The 25661-nt window shown below is 48.3% G+C and overlaps 2 pseudogenes across 1 annotated transcript in view; both read right to left on the bottom strand.

Annotated features, from left to right (window-relative positions):
* LOC144148935 (iris pseudogene) overlaps nt 1-18210 on the bottom strand; it is an 84312-nt pseudogene extending 66102 nt beyond the window's left edge. Inside the window, exon 1 of the transcript XR_013318115.1 lies at nt 17810-18210. The product of XR_013318115.1 is annotated as an iris pseudogene (transcript). The remainder of the gene's footprint in view (nt 1-17809) is intronic.
* LOC144148936 (iris pseudogene) lies at nt 5335-6612 on the bottom strand (annotated as a pseudogene).
* Nucleotides 18211-25661: the final 7451 nt, after the last annotated feature.

Consider the following 25661-nt stretch of genomic DNA (forward strand, 5'->3'; position numbering starts at 1 on the left):
GTTGCTCTGAGCACATGTAAGCCTTCAGCTCCAGGTGCAGACAAAATCACATACACCATGATACAACACCTACACCCAAAAACTCTTGAAACACTCCTACATCTATACAACAACATATGGCTTTCGGGGCACATTCCTCGCTCTTGGAGGGAGGCCATAGTAGTGGCTTTCCTGAAGGAAGGAAAGGACCCTTCCTCTCCTGCTAGCTATCGGCCCATCGCCCTTACAAGCTGCCTTTGCAAGCTCTTCGAGAAGATGATAAACAGGAGACTTGTGTACTTCCTTGAGTACAACTGTCTTCTCGAGGGCTGCCAGGCAGGCTTCAGGGCGGGGCGATCTACAAATGACCAACTTGTCGCCCTTGAATCATACATAAAGGACGCTTTCATCCACAAACAGTTTTGCACAACAGTATTTTTTTACCTTGAGAAGGCCTATGACACCGCTTGGCGTTACGGGATCCTAAGTGACCTAAAGTCTTTCGGTGTTTCGGGCCATATGCTCAACACCCTTGCTAGTTATTTGTCCGAAAGAACGTTTCGCGTGAGCGTAGGTAGCGCACTCTCAAGAGTTCATGTGCAAGAAAACGGCGTTCCGCAAGGTGGAGTGCTAAGCTGCACTCTGTTCATAGTTAAAATGAACTCCCTTGGGAAGGCATTGCCACCTACAATTTCTTATTCAATGTATGTAGACAACATCCAGCTATCTTTTAAATCATGTAATATGTCCATCTGTGAGCGTCAAGTCCAGCTCGGTGTCAAAAAACTTGCCAGCTGGGCAGACAAGAACGGTTTTAAAGTTAACCCAGAAAAAAGCACCTGTGTTGTCTTTTCCAGGAGGCGTGGGATCCATCTGAACCCAGACATTATCCTTAATGGCGTATCGATTCCTGTGAGGAAGGAACACAAGTTTTTAGGTGTGGTGCTGGATGAAAGGCTTACGTTCATCCCTCACATTAAACAATTGAAACATAAATGTCTAAAGGCTCTCAACATTCTTAAAATCTTGTCCCACCAGTCGTATGGAACGGATAAGCAACTCCTGTTACGTATTTTCACAAGTCTAGTGGGGTCTAGATTGGACTATGGGAGTGTTGTGTATGGGTCAGCCACTAAAACAGCACTTAAAATGCTCGACCCAGTGCTTCACTTGGGGCTTCGCCTCTCTTGTGGCGCATTCCGTACGAGCCCGGTACTGAGTGTTTACGCAGAGTGTGACAAATGGTGCTTATCACACCAGCGAACCTATGTTGACTCGTTATATCCCTCTAAAATTTCATCAATGGACAACCATCCTTTTAAACCGGTTTTTAATGATACATCCACATCAAAACTCTTTTTAAATCGCCCGTCCTATTCCTGTTCCCTTCTCGCTCGGAGTAAGGGACGAGGTCACTATTCATGAGGTCTCCTTTGTAGACACATTCAAGTCATCTATCACTGATCTTGTAGCACCATGGCATCTTCGTCCTGTTGCATGTGACTTGTCTTTCTTAAAATACAATAAGAACAGGATACGAAAAGTGGGATTCTGCAGCATTTCATGTATGTGCAGGATAAATACAAGGCTGCAGAGTTTTTCAGCGATGCATCGAAAACGTTCACTGCAGTGTCTTGTGCGGCGCATGGGCCGAATTTTGAAGCATATAGAACCATGAATGTAAAGACAAGTATTTTTACGGCAGAAGCATATGGCATTTTTCTTGTTGTAAGTCACATAGTTGAACATCATATTCCTAAATCCATCATCTATACAGATTCACTGAGTGTCGTCCGTACATTGTCATCCGGAGAGTCCTCGAAAAACCATGTAGTTAATCTTGTCTTGAAATCAATTGTGCTGGCATATTCTTCAAACCTTGAGGTGACTGTGTGTTGGGTGCCAGGCCACTCTGGCATCGGCGGAAATGAACTGGCGGATGAAATGGCCGCCAATGCTGCACTCCGAAACACAGTAGACATAATAACATTACCTTACACAGACCTCAAGCCACACATAAGACAACACTTGCGCAGAACATGGCAAACGCACTGGAATGAACAGACAGACAACAAACTACATGTAATAAAGCCACACTTGGGACGGTACACATCTGACTCGCACAACAGACACACGGAAGTTGCCTTGGGTAGGCTGCGGATAGGGCACACCCATGCAACGCACTCGTATCTGCTGACGGGATCTCCTAGACCCCAGTGCGGCAGGTGCGGAGAGGCCCTATCCGTAGTGCACATACTAATCACATGCAAGGCACTTCACACAACACGACACAAACACTTCAGAGAACTCTACAGACAACATATTCCCCTACATCCATCGTTTTTCTTAGGTGACGATGCCATTGTTTCCGTCAAACGTGTGTTTGAGTATTTGTCAGAAGTCAAGTTTTTAAACCTCATTTCCTATCACGCATCATGAAATCTGGCCCATTACACCAGCCATCCTCACTGTCTTTTATTGATTTTACTTTTGTTCTTGCTTACTGATTTCAGTGTCTAAGTTCTCACCTCTCATATTTAACCACTGTTTTGGCGCTCTTTGCCCTAGTTGGCCTTGCGCCATTAACATCCAACCATCATCATCATTTTCTCCCGGTTTAACTAGGGCCTTTTCACTTCGGTTGCCAAACTTTATTACTTCCTTCCACACAGAATTTCTCGCAACAGTATTCGCCATTCGTAAGCATTGTCCTTCTAAACAACAGGCAATGATTCTCGCGGATTCATTTTCTGTTTGTTCTGCACTTACTTCCACAGCATCATCCCCCCTACGTCAAGCTCTTCCTTCTTCATCGCCTTCCTCCCTCCGATAACTTCCTTTGGTTTGGGCGCCTGGACACGTAGATATCTGGATTAATGAATTGGCGGATGCTCTGGAAGGAATCGCATTGGGCGGTCCAGTAGTGGAGGTTCTGCCACTCATTAACCTCATCCCTTCGGCTCGCTTACGTAGTCTGTGCTTACTTCGAAGTATGCCTGAGTCTCTTTACGAAGCTTTGGAGCTCTTGCACCTCGGGTACTCACGGAAGTGCAGCATAAGCCAGTCGATAGTTTGCGAAGTCACCCCGTCTAGCTTTCGCTGTCGCGTGGCAAATTTATATTTTTACTTGCACCGCTGAAATCTGGTCCTGTCGGCACTATGCGCCTTCTGCAACGAGCCAGAAACGATCGGCTATTTATTCTCCTCCTGCCAACGGTTCTCCTCTATAAGATGAAGGTACTTAGAAGGCACATGTAACCGCCTAAACCTCCCACTGTCTGCAACACTGGTTTCATCATTCTGGGCAAAAGTACTGGTATTCTGCCACGGGGATCTTTGCCGTGCGTTAGACTCATTCATTTTATAATCAGGCCGTCTGCCGTGTTAGCTATCATTGGGCCCTGTTGGATTGTCCTGTTAAACCTACCCGCGCCTTGTGCACTACTTCGTCTGTACAACATTCTCTCTGCGAAGAGGCGGTAATCGCAGTAGCCCTTGCAAGTCGGCCACCACCTTCAATCATATTTCTGAGTAGAAAACGGCCATTAGAAATTATGCCGCGGGTATTATCTCACCCCAGGCCCTAAAACTTCTCCTTCGAAACCCACCTACTACCAAAGTTGAGCTGATTTGGACTCCTGCCCACACTGGGCTTGGGGGTTACGAGGTGGCACACACGACAGCCCGAGCACTCACCTCCCGGGCGTGCCCCACCTCTGTAGCCTCTCACGGAGCCAGATCAGACCGAGATAGAGTATTGAGCTACAACGAAATAACTACTCATTACCGTCTCTCTCGCCTCAAATACCCACCGGCCCACCCCTCACTAACTGTCACGGAAGCACGACTATGGAGGCTCGCACAGACCGAATCCCTTCCCAATAGGGACCTCCTCCATCACATTCATCCGTCAGTTTATCCCTCTCCCTTTTGCCCACTATGCGGAGACAAGGCCACGGTGCAACATCACATGTGGGCCTGTCCATGTGATCCCCTCCCTCAAATCAATTCCTCGGAGCTCTGGGAGGCAGCGCTGAGATGCTCTGACCCAGAGAGAAAGAAGATCATCATGGCCCGGGCTACGAAGGTCGCCGCATAGCTCCACCTGCCGGCCACCTGCCTTGCTTAGAGGTCTTCTTTAATAAAGTGCTTCTCTCTCTCTCTCTCTCTCTCTCTCTCTCTCCGTCATCCTCCCTTCCTGATTTTCATGCAATCGTGTTTGCCCCTTTTTTTACTATTGTTTATAATCACTGGCAACGGAACGGTGGTGCTGCCGACGCCACAATGGCACGACCGAATCCCGTGGAGTCCGGCCGGAGATCTGGGCAGGGGAATAGCGCCTTGTCTGGTCACGTGACAATTGGTCGCTTCGGCTGCTCTCGCCAGGTCATAGGCTAAGGACACGGGGCTGGCGAGTGACTGCGTCTATTTCTCACTGGGGCTGGGGTGAGCCGACGTGGTCAAAGAGCCTTGGAGGGATGTTCAGTAGGCGAGACGGGGTGAAGCTTGCGGAACAGGATGGGGCTGACACCGCACCAACAACAAAACATGCTACGTTGCGGCAGGACAAAGTCATGAACCACGGTATAGGCGAACGTTGTATTTACAGTATTTACATGGCTGCCATCAGGGCCCGACCCACTTTCACCGACGCTCGATTATTCGTCGTCGTAGGCTGGACCCACAGCGCCATGTTCTGCTGCTCACGTTTTCCTCCTCTCGTAACAATGTGCGCAAGCCCTGCCGCTAACAGGAATTAACTTAGCCCCATTTCTGCGCATTTTTTTAAAGTGCTCAACAGTTGAACGCTGAGCGGTGCGAGCGAAGGGCGTTCGAACCAAGATGGCGCCCACAAAAAGCAGTGCCCCATCCTGTAGTATGGTGGTTAGAAGGGGCCCTTCTAGCCACCATATCTGTAGTGGACACTAATTATGGGACGCCGAAGTCCGCCGATATCGTAGCGCCATCTAGGGCGACCGGCGGTAGACGAGACAACAAAAAACGTTTCGGCGTTCGCTGCACGCCTTATTCAACATACTAACATTCGTTTTATGTACAAGCGCTGGATGAGTCATCGCTGACTGTGCCGAAACATACGATGTAGCGGTGGAATTAAAATTTTTAATTGTAATTACTTTATTTAAAGCACCTTTTTTCGCCGGACAAGCGCTCGGGCCCTGTAATGCACAAAATCGGTCGAGTAAAACAAACGTGCGTTTTGTAATTATGGCCCTTTTGAAGCCATGAATAAGGCTCAGTTGCCCCCCTTTCGAAAACTCCACGTTTGCACGAAAGAATCTCACGCAGCGAATAATCATGAATGTGAGTTAAATAAAACAAACTGATTTCGCGACATTTATGATATCAGTTCTTTATTTATATGTAGGAGCGAATTAACACATGTTACAGGTACTATATGTAAGAGCGACGTTACAGATATTCCAGAAAGCGTCCTCGTGGCTATTCCAAGCTCTTCGCGTCGCCTTTCTTCTTTCACAAAGCCCGAACAGAGCCCATGAAGAGGATGACCTCGGGATCGTGGCTGCGTATAAGAAACATGAAGGGATGATCCACTATGAATTCACAAGGCACGTTCACCATAGCACACATCTTCACGGCGACAACAGCGGTGGCTGCCGCCGCATCGGTGCCTTCCTCATTGACTTCGACGAACGCCTTGTGGAACACTTCGGAAACCACCAGACCGCCCACTTCGCTCACGCCGGAAAGGTCAGCCTCACGCGCAAAAAGATCCTTGATTCCCAAGGATTGTAAAGTATTTTTGAGGTTTATCGTCTCTTCAAGTTTGAATTTCGGAAGGTAGAGCATGACGCCAGAGCGGTTCCGCAGGTCCTTCAAAAGGGCCGCAAGTGTCGATGCAGTCAAACGCTCCTCGAGCTTCGCCAGGCCCTCGATTTCGTCGGGCAGGAGTACGACCATGGAAGTCTTGCCGCCACGGTATGGGATCTCCAGAGCCGTAACGCCCATGTCTGCGTCCTGACTTATCTTGTAGTTGTTCTTCTGGAACATCATGTCCACTTTTGTCGTGTTCTTCGAGTCGACTTTGAAGTCGTAGCGAAGCGTCTTTTTCGGGTCGAACTGCGCTCTCCATAGCCCCTTGAAGTAAATGGCATTGATGATGACCAGTGCAGTGGCCGCATTCAGACTTTCGGGTGGAAGGAGGTCTTTTATCTTGGACTGCGTGACACTTTCGACCCAGGCGTTTATCGCGGCTCGAACCTTCTCAGCTTCGTTTTTGAAATCCACAGATTCTATCGTAGTGCTGTACGAGCTCTTCAGGACGGACAGATAATTCTGCAACACTGGAAACGTAACCTCTGAGTATAATTTGTTAGCGATATGCAAATTCACGTCAGGCGCGTAGCCAGGCAGCTTGGCCAGAAAATCGGAGAAGCTCTGGTGGATACCGTCTCCCTCGATTTTAAGTGCCGTCGAAAGCTCTTTGGCGGTGTTGTTCCGTGATCCTGCCAGGGCCATTGACAGTGCGGCAGATATGCAACGGGGAGTAGAATATGTTGCCGCCGTGGTTGTCTTTACCCAGCAGCTGCCTGTACAGGTCGATCGAGAAGGCGAGAACGGAGTCCCCGATGATGTTTCCAGCCATGGTTTGTGTGCCTGCAGTGAAAGGAAGCATACTTAGTTTCGTAGGCGCCAGGACACGAAGGTTTAGAAAAATTAGCACATGCGCCGGCCTTTTTTGCAATGACACCACCTGTAGAAAATAAATACCATAAATTAGCAGATAAACACATACACGTATTTATGCATTTGTGCATACGGCTGAATGCATGCGCGTGTGTGCATGTATGCGGGCTTGATGGTGTGCGTACAAACTCGGCAGGCTTTTACAAGTGCCGATCACACCGAAAGGCACCACCCAGCAGTAGACCAGGTTAGGAAAACGCTTCATCAAATGTGTCACGGTACACTGGAGTTGGAGACGGAAAATAGGCGAGTACTGGCTGGGTGACATCTTACCAGCCTATGGCGTACCTTACCTTCTACCCACCACTGATTCGCCGCCGCAGTTGAATCGAACGCAGGGTGTAATCGAAGCCCCTTCGGTAAGCTCAGCGTTAACGGGACAGAAACCCTGACGAGGTGGGTTGAAAAATCATTCGACATTTCAGATAGGACTTTCAGAAAGCACGTATTAGATGTAACATCCTGGCTGTGGACGGCATACAGTTTTCTCTAATACCGGCCGCAAATTCAGCCACTGCACGGTCTCGGTTGTATCCACTCACGTAACACGCGCATGCCGGCAATAATGCGTGTGCGCCGCCAAGCGTCTGTGTTGCTCAGGCGACACCGCCTTATCACGTGTCATTGGTTACGTCGGGCTCCTCGAGATGGCGGTACATGCCCGTGCGGGCTATGCTCCCTGAAATTACTATGGTAGCGCCATCTTTAGATCTCGCCGCCTTTCGCCCTCGCCCGCGCTCCTTTCCTCCTTTGTTTTTTGCCAATTATTTTTTCGACGGCGAACGCCGCGCGCCATTGGCCAACGGCCAGTGACGTAGTACCTCGTCCCCGCGTTGTTTGTTTTTAAGTGAGCGACCCCAAACCATCCACCGCCGGCGGCGTTGGCGTCCGCAGCGCTCCACTATATTTGAAAAAGAAACAGCATCCGGCGCCAGGTTTCGATCCGAGGACTTTGCGGCCGCAGCGCGACGCTCTACCGACCAAGCCACGGACGCGACGGTGATATCAGTGTTAGACGCGCCTTATATCTTTAACGCATTCAAACTACGTCGTCAGCGGCGTGCGTTGGCGACTCAGCGGCGTTATAGCGGCTTGATAACTGCGTGGTGTACACGTGATACTACAAACCCGATGGAAGAGATGGAAGAGAAGGCGGCGAGGCGGTGGGCTGCGGGGGCCGAGCGCAAGCGCCGCAAGCGGGCCGACAACCGTGCATTCGCACTTTCACATTCTCCCCCTCGGGGAAATGCGGGGGAATTTTTTTCTTCTCTTCGCCGCCACTGCCCATTTAAATTCGCCATTTTAGGCTCAACTACCTCGGAGCAGGCCTTATCGAATCCGCCAGCGTATAACAACCGATAACAACCGAAGAGTCAGCTGCCCGTTTCAAACAAGTGTTGCGTCGGCGTCACTATATGTAGGTTCGCGATGCCGAGTTGTTGTGCCTTCGGCTGCTCGAATAAGGTCAGTGCAGTCACGGCCAGCTCGGCTGTAGCAAGCTGTAATTTATCAAAGCCCACACATGAATCAATGTTAGCTGTACAGCATAAAAAGGATTCACAATTGCGCTTGTTAGCGCACTTCTGGCTTTGGAATGCGGTAGTTATTATAGAACTGGGCACTACAGCTAATTGTAAACTGAGCGCATTCTTTAACTGCGCGTTCTTTGTGCCAGCCTTTTCCAGATATGCCCGACAGGGCCTTACTCGAAGTAATTGTGAACGCCAATCGCACGAACATTGCTCTGCCACGGACGCACTGCCAAAAGTACAGCCGTCATGTCCGAGGCCAACGAGGAGACGCGAGAACTTTGACCTTGACAGCAGCCTATGACGACGTGAAGGTGACATATATTTTGCAAAACGTCAAAGCACCGGAAAGTGCACGGAATAAAGGTGGCATTAATGTCACTAGCTAATGCGAAACGCATATTGAGCGCTGCCTAATGATCTACAACTAACGCAAAAAACGCGAACGCAAAAAAGACAGCGCAGCGCTCGAACTGCCGCGAACCAAGGTCACCCCGAACCATGCGCAAGCCCTCTGTGCAGCGCTTGCACGACCACAACTTAATCACGCAAATGCAAGAACGGAATTGCTGTAACAGAGCAATTTGAAACGTCCACGTTCGATCCTTTCGCGTTCACGAACTATCCTGAGCATGCCGCACACGTAACAAACACCGCGCTTTCCGTATGCGCCAGCGGCATCCATCCCGCAAATATCCCCTTCTAGACAAAAATATACAACAAAACAGCCTCACTTAATGCGTGTTGGTAAAACGGGGCTCTAGAGAGAGGAAGAGAGAGAGAGAGTAAATGTTTATTGAAAAGGAGAAGAGGTCGGCCTGAGAAATTGATCTTGGGCCTGCTACTTCCCTCTGGGGGGAGGGTACTGAGGACAGAAAAAGGAATGAATATGGAAGGTATGGGAAATGACAATGAAAGCGACAAATGAACTATGTACAAGCAGTAAAACCAATAAACGTCTCACGTACAACGTGGCGCTGAATCAGATGACTACAGTTCACTTTTTAGCACATGACTATCATTCATGAAAAAAAAACTTCTCAGACATATTTCGCAGTCTGTTCAATTTTGTCGCAACCTAGAGGCGAGAATCCAAAGAGGAGTCACCAAGAAATGTAAGCCGGGATTTAACGGCTAGGCTTTGCTTCCTGTTGTCAGCCCACGTCCCCAAAATCTTTTGTTCGGACAGAGGGCGAGTGTCCAAGCGTAGTAAAGCTGTCTCAAGGTTCATTCGCTCACTAGAGTACTTTGGACAAGCACTAAGCAAATGTTCGATAGTCTCAGGACAACCGCACAGAAGGCAGTCTGGGCTGTCTCTCGTCCGATTGTGTGAAGATACTTCCGAGTCAATGCTACTCCAAGACGCAGCCTGTGTAGCAATGTCTCTTGACTTCGGCGAAGACGAGGAGCATGACTGACCCAGAACTTCCGCTCTGGATGTACCTTGTGAAGGCGTTCATGTCGATTCTGCGGGTCCGACGAATGCAAGGCTGCAGCTTGTTTACGTGCTCCATAGAGTATCGCGTTAGCATCCTGCCTTGTGATCGGTATAGACAGGAGAGTTCCATGTTGGTGTGCCTGCTGTGCTTCTGCATCCGCCAACTCATTTCCAGCGATGCCACAGTGACTTGGTATCCACTGAAACACCACCGTGTGGCCCTTTTCATTCAACTCTTTAAACAGGATAGCGACATCAGTGGTCAGCTGATCGTACGCGCCTCGCTTCATTGGGTACCTTAGTACCTGCAGCGCTGGTTTGCAGTAACAAAAAATAATCCACTGCTGTGGCCTTTCACAAGAAATGATGCGGAGCGCTTCGCGTAAACCGCGACCAGTTCTGCTGCGGTAGACGACGTCCTGTAAGCAATCATGAAACATTGGGTCAGGTCCTTCCCAGGCATAATCACTGCCGCTGCCGACGAAGACGCCGTGACCGAGCCGTCAACAAAAACATGCGACGCCTCTCCGTACATTTCACTGATGTAAAATAGTGAAAGTTGTATTAAGACCGAAGACGCCATGTGGGATTTTTTTCCGATTCCAGGAATCGACAACCGCACCTGTAGATCAGGTACAACCCATAGAGGCACTTCTGATATTTTGGCGACTGCAAATCTGAAGGGAATCAAATGTTGCTGCGCCGAAATACTTCGGGAGTAGTTTGAATTCGGCCGGTCCCTGAAGACACTCGACAGTGGATGGCACTCATGTCTTGTCACATGTCGGAGGTGCACACGAAGAGGTTCTTGCGCGAGGTAGACTTGAATTGGGCAGACTCGCGCTTCTGCGATCGTTCCACGTGTTGATGTGCATCGAGGCAACCCCAAACAGATTCGTAGGGCTTGTGCCTGTGCACTTTGAAGCATGCGTAATGACGATCGCCGAAGGTTACACAGTATAGGGGCACTGTATTGCAAATAGCCAATAAAGAGCGCCTGGTAAAGGCGCAACAGCGATGCTCTAGAAATACTATTAATGCTACCAAAGAGCAATTGCGGCGCGAGAACAAGAGCAAACTGCACGAAAAACTGCAGCGAGCGGCCCGAAGCGTTGCGAGGGCGTCTGCTCTGAGGAAGCCAACAAACATTGTGGCCCCGCCGCGGAGTTAAAGGGACAGCGGCGCCGCGGGTGAGGGGAGAGAAAAAAGAGGAGGGCAGCGGAGAATGAGGGAGCAGTTGGTGCTTAGTAATTTTAGGGACCTTAGTGCGGGCGCCTGGTTGGGCACAGCACATGACACGAGCAGAAGCTGTTTGATGTTCCGAACTGTTCGCCACAAAAATCGAAACTGTTCCCCACGCTACATACTATTCCGCCTGTACCTTACGATCAGCGTATCGCCCTACACGGTGGAACGTCGGGGCCAACGCGGGCAAATGCTTCGTGCTGAAGTTGTAGCAGTATAACGAAACTCTAATGAGCAATAAAGTGGCTCCTTAGTTTTAAAATCCAAGTCACGACCGGACGACCAAATGCCCTGGACGCCAGAAGCTTTGCTGGGCGTCCAGGCGGTCGTTGGTAATAAGGTTCTCCCCCAGCTCACGGAGGGGGACGGTGGAAGGGAAGGGTGGGAGGCCGAGGTTATGTGCACACTCTAATAAAATGTGGGCTAGTGCGCCATGCTTAGACCAAAAAGTGAATAGGGCAGGGAATTCAGTAGGAAACATGTGGTGTAAGCGAATTGGCAGGACGAAAGTATTCATTTGGATGCGACGAAGAGCCGTTTCTTGTGATTTGGACAGCTTGGAGTGCGGTTCAGAGAAACATCTGTCAAGTCGATAGTACTGTGTGAAATCCTGAAACGTGACCCATTGTGTGGGCTCCGCTTGTTCTTCTGGGGCCTGGGAGAAGAGTCCGCAGGCTTGCTGGTGGGCAAAACTATTGTCCGTCAACGTACAGTGGGCGGGTGTCCTGACCAGGGCGACGTTTCTTTGATGTAGCAAGAGCAGGCGGACAGTTGGTGGGGCCACCCTCACCGCCAAGAAGCTCCGGCAGGAAGCTTGAGTGTCGGTTAAGATGACAGAGCTCTTGGTTTGAATTAGTGCGAGTGCAATCGCCAGTTCCTCAGAAATCTGCGTGGGTGTTGTTTTAATGGAAGCCCAGTTATAAGGGCTATTAGGTGGTGACGGTTGCAACAATGTGCTGGCCGCCTTGGCACGAGCTAGCATCTTTATAAGGGACGTCCTGACGATTCCCGTAGAAGTTCTCGTGGGCTTGACCCCATGCTTGTCTTCTCCACGGGTGGAGATCGGGGTACATGTTCTTTGGTACTGGCCAAACCCGCATAGCAGACCTCCAAGCCTTTGAGAGGACAAGAAAGCCAGCAGGAGCTGCTGTGTGCGCGAGTCGTGGGTGTTTGAGTGAGGCAAGGCTTGCAGATGTTTGAGTGAGCCGGACACGTTGACTGGCAAGATGGCCTTCAATTAACTCCGAAGCTGTGCTATGAAGCCCTAGTTGAAGAAGACGTCGAACAGAAGTATTCAGGTAGGCCCAATGCTTGTTTAAAGGCCTTGCGTATGAGTTCGTCAAAGTAGTCCAAGTCTCCTTTGGTGAGGCAAAGGTATGGAGCAACGTAGGTAACTTTAGAGATTAGAAGTGCTGTAATCAGTGCCATAATATCTTGTTCTGAGGCCCCGATGGCGGTTAGAGATGCGACGGAACATGTGCGTGACTTGAATGAATGTCTTGATTTGTTTGGATAACGTCTGATTGTTCCGCGAATTTGCTTGTAGGGTGAGACCAAGAATTTTGATTCAAGAGCTGGGCTTGATGTCCTGGCAGTCGAAATGTATTGAGTTAGGCTCCATATTTTGAGCTGATGGGTGCTTGCTCACAATTATTAGTTCTGATTTCTGAGGGTTGCATGGAAGACCCACTGACTATGCGAAACACTGCACAATGTCCGTGGCTTCTTGGAGAGCATCTTCTATGTTTCCATGAGAATCAGTATATGTCCACATGGTGATGTCATCTGCATATAGAGCCTCATGTTTGTTGGGGATGGCATCCAGTTGTTTGGACAAGTCCAGTAATGTGAAGAGAAGGGGGACAATACGGATCCCTGAGGCGTGCCTCTATCACCAAGGAATATAGGATCCGACTTGAGATCGCCAACTTTGAGGATCGCCTCGCATTGGGTTAGAAAATCTAAACTCCAGAAGTAGACGCGATGACCAAATCCAGGCTGATTGAGCCGGGGGAAAACAGCTAAATCTAAAACATTATCGAAGGCGTTTTTTAGGTCGTGCTGAGATGGCCCTGGGAAAGTTCCGGGTAGCCGGGCCAAGACTTCTTCCTTCAAACGGAGCAGGATGTCGTGGGTGCTGCGGTGTTTCCGGAACCCATACATGGTATCGGGGAATAAGCCTGTGTCCACTAAAAATGGTTGAAGACGCCTCAATATAAGTTGCTCCACCAGCTTACCCACTCAGGATGTGAGGGACATCGTGCGCAAGTGGTCACGATGGGGTGACTTGTTGGGCTTAGGTATGAAACGCATCTCCTCGGTTTTCCATTGGGGAGACAGACGACCAGAGGCCCAGTGGGTATTATGTGGTGAAGGACAAAGTCGCGCGCCTATGCTGGTGACAGCCGATCACCAATTCAAGGTCTGTCACCTGTTCAAGGACAACAACAGAAATAGTGTTGCGACAATTTAGACGTGCGGAAGCCAAACTCACGTGATTTGTTCAGGGGACGCTTGCGATTCCCCAGCGCATGGGCCAACTGAGGAGTGCGGGGTCAGCACGGCTCGGGAGATCGCCGCGCATGCACTGAGTGCTACGCTACCGTCATATCTAAGTCAGCGTTTGTGTGAAACCTTTACTAAAAACCATCAGTTCGTTTTTGTACCCAACAAAACGCATTACAAGGGAATTGAGTGATATGGTTGCAGGCAACTGCAGCGTCGGCCTCTTGCGCGCCGTGTAGCTTTCGTTCGCAGCCGTGGTTTCATCCTCCCTTTCCGCAACGTTCTCGAGGACGAGGAGAGCGCCACCACATCATGAGTCTGCGAATAACGTCACCGACGTCACGCTCCGGAATCAGGTTGAAACAGAGCAGACGACGCAAGGGGTTTCTTTGCTTGTGAAATGCGGGCACAGTGCGCATACGCAGGCCCATGGAGGTTTTCACAGTTGCGAAGCGAAGAAATGGGGCGCTGAACTTTTCAGCGAATATTATTTATAAGCGAGAAATTGACGGTTCGTTTCACATTGCAACCTTCGACCTCTGAACAGCGCGTGGCTCCACCCCATAGCTTCAGATAGCGTGTTGCGAGCTGGTTGGCGCAATACCGTTTTGGCGCATCTTTTGCGGTCTTCGCGGAAAACACCATTTGCGCAGGCAAGCGTTGCGCTAAATAGCAAAATGGGGATTCGATTCACAACTGCGGCAGCTGTTTTGTGATAGAGGTAAAAAAAAACAAGGACGTTGTGTTTCGAGATACAGACATGATAACATCTTCGATGGCCCTCCGCCTTCACAGAGTGGAATGGCTCATCATTTTTTTGAAGACAGTAGTCTTGCTAGGGCTACTCAAACGCAAGAAATTTTTGTCTGTCTGTACGGCTGTATGTCTGGGAAAACGTTTATCTTATAATGCAGTTAAACCGGATCCAACAAAGTCATCTTCAACAGAGAATTATTTCGTTAAATCAAAAACTTCGAAAAATTCGGACTGTCACATTACAAGCACCTGATTCCACAAATTCGATGTCTATAGAGAGGCACATTTCAGCAGCTGCCATGATCATCGTAATTGCGGCGGCCGCGGCGTTCGCCTGCTGATAATTTACCAATGCACTAAAAGTCCGCAGTAAAACTAATAAACTAGCCGGGGTGTGCCCTCAAGTCGCCGCACCCGAGCAGACGCGCGAAACACACGGTTATTTGTTATGTCACTTCGGAACGTTCTTGACTCTCATATTCTTGAACCACGTAAACAGGGCTTCCTCCAACTTTTCGTGAGAGGCCGTCTTGAGGTTTTTTTCTTCGACGAAATTCAAGACGAAGTGGTATGAATGACAGAGTTCTTTCCCTTCAAGGTTGCGGAAAGCGTACTGGCCGGGATGCCGTGGTCTGCCGCCTGCCGAGTTTATCTTGCTGCTGATTTTATGGTATACTGACTGCTGAGTTTATTTCGTAGAGCTCCGTAAGAACGAAACTAGAGGCCAGGTATTTTCTCGGAGATGGCGCAACAACCTTCGTGGCGTTGTGATGAAACGCATTCGAAATTGCTCATTGTTAAACGTCTGTTTCTCGAAATACTTCATTAATTCGGAATGGCGCTGAATCGATTTCGCTCGCTGGAGTTCATAAAAAGCATTGAGCCGTACAAGTACCTGCGGGGAATCCTAATTCGTTGGTTACAACGGGAAATTCGCACTATCGGGTTCTTTAAGATGGAGTTTTTACAGCAAAACCCTACACTAAGAACACAAGGCACAAAACACCTATAAACAACACCTAGCGGTATATACAGACGGTCTGTTTGTCCTCCATTCAGCCTTCCGGCCAAAAGTGGCATCAATTCAGCAAAAAGAAATAGGTAGAACTTTTCCGAACTATTGAAACTGTTCGACCACGTCAAACTTATGCCCAGTTCTTGACGCAACAAAAGTTAAGCTAGGCACATTTGGAGCAAAATGTTACTACATTATTCTAAGTTCCCGCGTTCTTTCAGAAAATGAGAAAAGTTGAGTTAATTTTCGCAATAGCAAGTGAAAAAACAAACCTCTTCAAAGTGGTGCAGGTAGGTTCCGGCTCATGCGAAATAACCGCAAAAAAAGACAGTAAAGTTAGCTCGCTAGCAGGGGTGCTCCAGGAAAACAACAGAAAACATAGAAAAAAGGTGAGCGCTGTCAGAACAGATGGCGCGCCAGCAGTGCGAAGACGGGACCATTGAATTGCATTGCACAAACTTCCATTCCATTCATCACGAGAGAGCGAGGGGGAGGAGAAGGGTTCGGAACAGGGAGAGGAAAATGGACTACGTTGCAGGGGCGCAGACAAATTTCATCTTCTGACGACATTTGCAGTGAAGCAGACAGATGCGCGCCCATTTTTTTTTTTAATTTTAACCCTGCCGGTACACTATTTCTTGCAGTTTTTTATATATACTGCCTTTTTGGGAGACAAAAGCATGTTATTTTTTTGCCGGATCTCTACGATCCCTGATAACTAGAGTGGCATAAGTAATACTTTTATCAACACCCCATTTTCCGTAATTCCTTCGCCTAACCACAACGGCTTAGACAAAAACAAAATCACCATCCCTTGCTAAAGAAAGTTGAGGGAAGCGCCGAAGCTAAAAGTTCGTTATGAACATTCTCTGAAAGTGCGATAAAGAACGAACCGATGAGACCATGTTTCGGCCACTGAGTAAACGCATCTACGAATGATCTCAATGTATACCGATGCGTAATTTCTGAGATAAAGGTATACTATTGTACTGTTTATTCATGATCGGTGCGTTTATTATCTTATTTAAAACCGTTCCTTTTAGTGAGTTTCAAGTACCCTTTTTGATACAATGGAAGCCTGGTTTCAGGAACGCGCTTGTGTCCAGAGATCTTATCAGAGATATCCACCAAACGGTCTATGAGAAAATGCGTTATGTTTTTTGACAAGACACCGTCAGACCTACTAAGAAAGCTCTCTTTAATTCGCTTTAAAGTGTGATCATTTGCTGTATGTCTAAGATTTCTTACTCAGAAGTATTTCGAGCGGTAGTTCGCCGTTGCGGCGATTGGCTACGCATCATAGGTGACCCACAAAAACAAGGACAGGCAAAAGACTCTCCACCACAGAGCGCGAACGCTGCACACCAGTTTTTGATGTCGCACGCCAGTGCCCTTGATGACCGATCGATGGACCGCTTTTTCCAGGGGGCGTCGACCGAATACAGTTCCATCAAGATGCAGGCGCCCTTTTGCTCTGTGCCGCTTGTTTTTGCCTTGGGTTTGATGTGTGCCCTGAAGATGACCGAGAAAGTCCGAACTCTAACTGGCTCACGAATGCAACGTTTTAATGACCAATTCCCTTCACCCACAGGAAACCCAAAATGAGAAATACAAGAATTTTGTTACATTTCGGAAAAAATTCACCGGGGGAATTCATATAGGCACATTTCATTTATGCTATTTTTTCGAAATATAGACAATAGCCATTCCAATAATAAACTGTCAAAGTCGAGTATAGACGTTCTTATTGCTTAAAGCAAGCTTTGGCAATCACGAACACCCACGCGCAAGGATCTCTCCCTCTGGACATCCAATCCTAGTGGTATGCGCAGTGGCGCCAAAACGTGCTCGGATAATAATAAGCGTACAACTAGGAGCCAGAGATAATAGCTGCATGCCATCGTTCGCGGAGAAACGGAAACGGCATAACGTCTCCGGAAAGACGTCAATGGGCCGAAGCAACCAATCTTACGGTAGCTTGTCTTATTTCGACACCTCATCGCAGCCATTTAAACACGGCACCTCAAGTGATCTCGACCACAGCTGCTCCGCGAGCTCCCGAACAAAATGCTCCGAAATCTTGCAACAGGCACTGCTCTGGATTGGCAGTAAGTTCAGAGAGGGGATTTTGAGGATTAGCTCAGCGTGGTTGATTGATTGATTGATTGTGGGGTTTAACGCGCCGACGCAACGCAGGCGATGAGGCGCGCCGTAGTGGAGGGCTCCGGATTAATTTTGACCACCTGGGGATCTTTATCGTGCGCCGAAATCTCGTACACACGGGCGTTTTTGCTTTTCGCCTCCATCAGAAAAGCGGCCGCCGCGGCCGGGAAACGAACCCGCGACCTCGTGCTCAGCAGCAGAACGCCTTAGCCACTGAGCCACCGCGGCGGGTCAGCTCAGCGTGGTTGATTTACGAATTACTGTATTTAAGAAGTCGACCGAGAACCCATGTTATTCTCTCCGGGGGAGCAACCCAAACATCTTTCTGTCACATAGAAACAAAACACAGAAATTCACGAACCGTGATAAGCACTTGCTCACCGCATAGTCAGACAGCTACAACCACGCGGACAGAACCACACCAACCCCACAAGGCAGACACGTAGAACATACCTTAGATCAGTGTTAGACGTGGCTTCAAGAATCCGTGCTCCGTGTTCGGGAAAAGCGTATTTCGCTAACACCGTCCAAGTGCCCGCTCCAACTTGCTGCCTGCCCTCTTCGAAGCTCTGAGGTCACAGGCCGGTGCGTGGACGGGTGCGGGCGTTGTTTATTTCCACACTCAGCCGTTCAGGGCCAAATGACTACACTTCGTAACCTCCTCCCCTTCCCTATCATCACAACGAGGCCGCGTTGACAACTGTTTCCCCAACTTTTAAACAAGGCTCTTATCTCTTCAGTTGAGAGATGTACTCTCAACGATGGATCGAACTATGGTCCCTCATATATCGAACGAACGCAGCGACGTAAACGACATGGAGTTTACATCGCACAGCTCAGAGCGGCCGCCACGCCCCTTGGGGACAGGAAGTACCCGGAAGTACCCAGAAGTATCCCTAGGTAGCGTGGGACTCCGCTACGCTGGCGCTCCTTAGCAGTGAGTCACAGGCAATGCGTCGCCTAGTTCATTTGAGTAGATGCGCCTTTTTTAACTTGCGTAATACGTCGTGTACAGAAGTAGTTGCGGCGGTCATCTGCAGTTGTTGTTGTTGTTGATGATGAAGATGATGATGATGACATGATGATAATAGCGGCGAGTCCTTCAATGAGCTAGGCACAGCTCCACAGGAATGATTCGTCGTTACCGGTGGCGTAAATTCATCTGCTTTTGTGACTACAGGTTTTATCTCGAACTATATATTTATACCTTAAAATTTTGCTTAAAAATACAAAAAAATAAATATTGAGGATTCTTCAAATGTTAAGCCACAGATGGGTAATATTGGCCCGGGTGACGCAATAGCAGCCAAACAAAGAACACACTTATCAGTGCGCACGTTACACTTAGCATACAAGCGGTAATCGTCGATCAACAGGCCCCACTACAATTTTAGCTTTGGTTCTTGGCGGTGGCTTTGGTCGCGTGGATTTAACTGCCCAATCAAGATTCTGTGACGTCATAGCGAAATCGCCGCAAAGTGGCTGCGGAGTCGCCACTGCTTCACATTTGTTCTGTTTAACATCTCGGTTATTTGTTTGAATTTTACAATAAAATTGCTATCTGTTTTACCACGACAAATCGTTTTTTAATGAAACAAACGTGTTTGTTCTTCACGGCCCTTTTAGTACGTGTACTTCTTCCCATACAGCTTCATATTACCATATACAGTGGAATCTCGTTGGTACCATTCGGCATAATACGTTTTTCGGCTTAATGCTTTTATCTTTTTATTCCCAGCCAACGTCCCTTAGAAATAACGCATCTTTGTGGGTTTAATACGGTCACACTTTTGCCGAAAATTGCATAACACGATCGCGAAAGTGGATATTGACCGTCATTTCTAGAAATATTACGTTTACTGTTCGCTATACTAGCTTAATTAAGCGCCTTTCTAACAAGGCATTATTTGTACGTTGTGGAGCCGCTGAGGCCGCGGCAGTGTCGGTTTTCGCCGCGAAAACATCGCTGCCTGGCGTGGCCGCTCCGTCCAATGATGATGACGCTTCAGGCGATACACTGCGCCCTCATGTGAGACACATCATAACCGCACCGGAAGACGTGTTGCTTACATGCTTCGAGGAAGCTAGAGCGGCAGAAGTCAACGTCGAAGGGACAGTTGTACGCGAAAAAGTTGACATATCCGCGCTCTTCTTGCACACTGAAGACTTTCAAGCGTCCGGCAACTGGATTCACCGATTTAAGGTAAGACACGAATTTTCGCACAAAACACCGCCCGGCGAAGCGAAAAATACCGCTAGCTTCTTTTTTACGTTGCAGAAGAATGTAGTCCTGGACGTGACGTTGAAAAGAAAAAAAGTTCCGCACAAACTTACCAGCCACTTCAACGTTGCTCTATAGGTTGCTGATGGAGTATGCATATTTTCCTCCTGTTTTTAGCCTCTTTGGTTAATACGATTTTCGCGTAATACGTTTTATTTTCCAGTTCCCGTGAACAACGTATCAACGAGGCTTTACTGTACTAGAAGGAAATCTGTCGTGTGTGCCGCCACAGGAGCTAGCAACGTTACTGCGGAAACGAACATACTACCGCCCTATCTCGCGCGTGCGATGCGCGAGACAGACAAGGACGCGCAGAAAGCCGCCGCGCAGTTTCCGCTGGCGGCGATCACACGCCAGTAGTCGCGGCCGGCACCCCCCTCCTAGCGAGGGAGTGAGAGCCACCGTGACCTTTTAGCCGGCAAATAAAGATGTTGTTCCCCCCCCCCTCTCCTACTTGGCGGGCTAGACACAAGGTTTCGCTAGATTTTCTGAGGCCAGAATAAACAAAAAGATGTAATTTTTTTTTCTTGTTCCTCCTGCATAACGCTCCTACATAATGCCTCGCAAAACAATATTTCGGAGCTCCACTTTTCTGTGATTAAAACAACTCTAAGTATTTTTCCCACAATATTGCAGGTTTTTCGCAGCCACCGGCATCTTTAGAGCTTCTTGGTGACCCTTCCCTGGACAAGTTGAACGTTCCTGTCCGGTACATGGCTGCCCTCTCGCTGAATCGCGGCTTGCCTAGGCACTAGCGCCACATTTTCCTTTATTAGTACGAAACTCTATGCCCCTGACGGCCGGGTCGACGTTACGTGTAACGTTAAACTGAAGGCACGCCCAACATCGTCAAATAGTACCCGCAACTTCAGAGGAACGTTAAGAATGGTAAACGTTAAGCTATGAGAAACGTTAAGCCTAACAAGAGCGATAGGCTCAGGCTTTTGGTTATAGTACCGCCAGGAAGATGAAAAAGACACAAAGATAAGAGCACCATGACTAGGCTTTCATGCCCACAGCTTAAAATGACACTGAAGGCAAACAGCAAGTTCGGCTACGACGAAATTTAACTGCCCCGAAGCCCTGTCAGTGTTTATTGGGCGGCGAAAGGTACTTTAATTGCTCAGAAATTACCAATTGTGAAACGCATTTCATTTCTGGCGCTATTTCACGACGTTTCGCGTTACGTAAACGGTTGCCGGAAGCGATTGAGAAACGGATGTGTTCTAGCAGTAAAACTAGAACCTACCGAGCGAACCATCGCGGCCGCAGGACCCACTCGTCGCACAATACGCGCGTACGATAAAACACCTTGCACGCCGACATTTCCGTTACCTGCCACGTTCTGTGCGTCAACCTTGGTGCCGCACGGGATGTGAGGTGGTGGCTAAACAATACGAATCTACCGCGCGATCTCTTATTTTACCTACAAAACGTCTAGCGCCCAGCGCACCCTCAACGCGAACGACGGCAGGGGCGCTCTTTTTATTTACATTTTCGCTATGGATATAAGGGGAACAGTGGGGCTTCATAATCGCCCTTAAGATGCTTCGGTGCACTCGGCTTAACAGTGTGGCGCTCAGTACTGCCCGCTCCGTAGATTTCTACAAGCACTGAGGGGCTTGCCCGCCCTCCCCCCACCGCTCAGCCCTCACTCTCACTATAGTGTTCGCGAAGGTAAACGAGTGTGAAATAAGTTCCCTTCGATAACGGTTGAAAGTGTATCAACTGTTCCATTGCAGTGGCCATGAACCAAAGAAAACGCCCAGTACCTCCAGGAAGCTTGATTGATTGAAGGGTTTAACGCGCCGACGCAACGCAGGTAATGAGGAACGCCGTAGTGGAGGGCTCCGGATTAATTTTGACCACCTGGGAATCTTGAACGTGCGCCGAAATCCCGTACACACGAACCTCGAGGAAGCTGGCGTAGCTTTATGGTTAAATGGTACGACGAGGCATGGTGAAATGCGGTTTTTATTTTTCAGGTTATCATGTCTGAATACCGCGTCGGTAAGCTTACGGTGGCTGGTGCTAGAGGTATATAGGAGGTGCGCAGAACGCTTTTAATGCTACTCTTGCGGCTGATTCTTGCGTAGAAACTGTGCTCGTTATGGGACCATTTCTATGTTTTGCTCGCAAATGTGGCCTCGCCTGCCCCAGCAAACATGAACTTTCGCACCATCCTGCTGCAGCTTGCGCCCCGTAAGCGTTTCGTTCATAGGCCGCCGGTCTAACGAAAGGTATATTAGCATTGTGTGGACTTTGGAGTGAACTATTGTTATGTTTTAGGGTGGCGCTGGAGCGTTTGCAAGGCCACATTCGTGAGCAAAAGGCGGGGAATATCCTCCTTAACGAGCACACGTTGTACGTGGAAATCAGACACAAGGAAGCAGGCAAGAAAATTTGTGTGCCAGCCATGTCCGGCTATACCTAAGTATACTCAGCGTTATCGTGCACTAGATGACAATTGCTTTGTAGTACTATAGCGCCACACCGCGTTTGACTCGATTTATGATTGCCGGCTTCACGGCGAAATGCAAATTCGGTCGCTTTGCGCTAGCTAGATCCATCAAATACACGTTTCTAGCGATAGCCACCACAGCTACACTTCGGAAAAAAAGCCTATAAAGCGCGAACGGCACAAGCACAAAGTACGAAAAAAAACTTGGTGGACGGGCCACGATCATTCTCGGCATGGGGGTGCGCCAGCTCGCCTTAGACGGCGCACGTGCGTCACGATAGAGAGGGAGAGCGAGGAGGAGGGAAGGAGCCGCCAACTGCCCATGAGCGGCCGGAATAAATCACTTTAAAGGAGCCATGAAGAGATAATACAAGCTTGTTTAATTTCAAAGAACTAGGATTCAGTATCTCACTCAGCTCCATTACAGCCACAAAAGATGTTTTTTATCGAAAAAAAGCAAGTTTTTAAAACTTTCAAATTTTGCGCCACACTGAAGTGTTATGAGCAAAAATGACGTCATACGGGCCAACAATAAAACATAATTTTCAGTGCGTTAACTGCACGTTAGCATTCAAGTGATGCGGTAAAATGGAACTAGAGGCCCCGTTACAGACGTCCAGTCATATGTCGTCGCGACAGGTCAGTTAGGCGGCCGAAAATCGCAGAAACAAGGTTCCGTGACGTCATAGAAAATTTGCGGGAAATTGGCTAGGGGGTCGCCATAGCTTCACACGTTTTCTTTAATATCTCCGGTATTTGTTCGAAGATTGCGATGACACTGGTATCATTGTTATTGGGACTAAGCAGTCTTTCTAACAAACCCAACTTGTATTTTGTCTTCATGGCTCCTTTGAGGGGTGTGCCGGCGGAATTTCTCCTTCACCTTGAGGAAAAGCAAACTTTTCTTTTGGGAGGGGGGGGGGCATTCCTGAGTTATTTGCCGATCGATATATCGGGTTTCGCTTGTACAGTAAACCCTCGTTATAACGAAGTCAGCGGGACGGCGAAAAATTCCTTATAAGCGGGATTTCGATATAAGCGTCCGCTCGATAAAAGCTGAAGTAGTTGAGCTGTAATTGCGCCACAACCGCGAGGAATCAAAACACAACGTATTCAGTGAAGCAAAGCTTTATTCATTTGCAAAAAGGGCAGTGAGCTTTGGCTGTTTCTCGAGTTCCTGCCGAGTGCGAGCAACCCCTGCTCCAATTTGACCAAGCATTGCATAAGGCTGTGATCGCCTCTAATGCATTGACCTTTACTTCACTGCTCGCGTAGGTACTCCTGCGTCCAAAGGCACACGCCACCGGCGCCCAAAGGACCTTTGGAGGAGCAGCGACGTGACAGCAAGGGGGCGAGGAGTTGACATAACAGCGAGCGAGAGCAGTGACTCGCAGACTGGAGAGCGAATGCGGAATAGGGTGGGGGGTGGAGTTGCGGGCTTCACGGAACGCTGCGAGAGTTTTGCGCCGGAAAGCGCCGCGAAATGCCGTGGCTCGAGCGTGAGGTTGTGTTCGTTGAGCTCAAAAATTATTAACCGCTCATTTCAGGTACACAGCGCAATCATGAAAACTGAACGGTTTTGTTTGATCACTGGACAATTTTTAAAGACGGTAGTCTTTCTTGGACTACTTAATTCCAGAAATTTTGGTCTGTCTGTCTGTCTGTGACCCGATCCAGCCGCTCGGACAAAGCAAAACAAGGCCTGCGCAATAGTCTTATATAGTCACAAATCTGCCCGTCTAAGTACGGTGTAATTTTCATACTTGTCAACATTGTTGAACAAGAACATTGTTTTCAAGAATTTCGGTTTCTTGAAAACCTTAATTTTGTAACTTAGCATGAACAGAAGCCTTAAGGGGAGCTCCAGACCCTGGGAAGGAACCAGTGTGTTTAAGATATCTGCCAGCAAAGTCAAGCTTTGGAAAGATCCGCAGTGGGGTAGTTGCTAGTGGTTCTTTAACATCTTGAAGTAGCACAGACTAGGTACAGCCACGAGAAGTCGAGAATGGACAGACGACAGCGCTTTGTGAATAGTTCGGCGAAACACGGTATTTACTGTGTAACTTGTCCTCATGTAATTTGTGAATGCGTGACCTAGGTACCTATTTCCTGAAAAAAAAATTTACTTCCACAATATGTGCGCTCCAAGAACGTCCTGCTCTGTTAGCTGTGTGCCATGTAATAAAGCTTAGCCAAGCGAAAGTGCGAGAAGAATGCAAATGCTATGGGTGCAGCAGGGCATTTTCTGAAGCAGGACATTTGCTGAAGGGAACCGCACGGCTGTTATTAGTGAACAAAGAAGCAACGAATGTAGATGGAAGGGTCGGCGGTAGCTCAGCGTTTTTTCGGTCTCTTCAGTTATTTTAATCTTATCACCAAGCGTGATTGGCATTTGTAGCATTTGTTTGTTGTGCTCAGCGAGAAAAAATAAAAGTGCGCCTTGTGCGCTCTGTGCACCCTTCACCGATTGTGAACCAACAAAAAAACAGGCACGAGCGGCTGCAGTCGCTATTGCTTAATATAATGCCGTGAGCATACTGGGGTAGGAAAGAAACGAGCCGAAAAAGAGTGGTGCCACAAGCAGACAAGCCGGGAGATAGCCCAATGTTAAAGGAAAATGTGGCAAGAAAATCAGCCTGAAAGGTAGGAAGTATGCAGGTTTTTTAACCGCAATGGGGGTGTCAGGTTGCGAGTCATGCATCACATGAAGCTAGCTGCGTGTACTTCTGAGTTATACAACCGATGTATTTAATGCGTAGGTTCTAAGGGCCGGTTGCTGCGACCCCCCTGATTGATCATAGGAAGCCGGTCTTCGCATAACCGGGGGATGTACTATAACCGAGCTTTCCCTGTAACTTATTATCCCAAGTATTTTCTTTCTCAGTGCACATGACTTAGTAAAGACAATCAACGTAATAATTTATCGGTATTGATGTCTGTCCACATAAAGTACTTTTTACAGTAACTAAATTTCAGCATTATTTGTCTTTTTTAAAGGACCCAGATACTGCATATTCATACCCGACGCTACTGTACGCGGGGATCAGCCCACTCGGATCTCACTCAATAAAGGTTGTCTGCGAGCATGTCTCCATCTACGTTTTGGACTTCACGTGAAGAATTCCTCTTTTATTTGCAATGTACTGGGCGTACAACCTCCATTTCGTGAAGTCTGCAAAGCAGACCCTTACCCTTTTGGAAGACCCTTACCGTTTTGGAAACAGCACATGCACGAGCACCGTAATGAAAGACGCAAACCTAATGACTACATTGAGAGCTCTCGCAGGGGCAGCGAGGGCATAAATACGTTTTCCAATGCCAGCACATCAGGTGGTGGGTGTTGTAAGATCACAACTGTCAATGTAGACTCCGAGTAAATTTCTGTAAAGCTCTAAAATTAACAAAAAAATCTTCTCAGGAAAATTATAACAATCATCAATTAAATATTTCATAGCACCCTTTTTTAGATGTTCATTTGTGTTAGGTATGAGTGGTCAAAGTGGCCATTTAATTAAGCCAAACCGAGCTGTATGCACTAGATACGAATGTGTTCAAGGGTACAA

The sequence above is a fragment of the Haemaphysalis longicornis genome, unplaced genomic scaffold, assembly GCF_048455015.1.
Source record: "Haemaphysalis longicornis isolate Haplotype H1 unplaced genomic scaffold, Haemaphysalis longicornis Haplotype H1 scaffold_8, whole genome shotgun sequence".
In the NCBI taxonomy this organism is placed as follows: Eukaryota; Metazoa; Arthropoda; class Arachnida; order Ixodida; family Ixodidae; genus Haemaphysalis; species Haemaphysalis longicornis.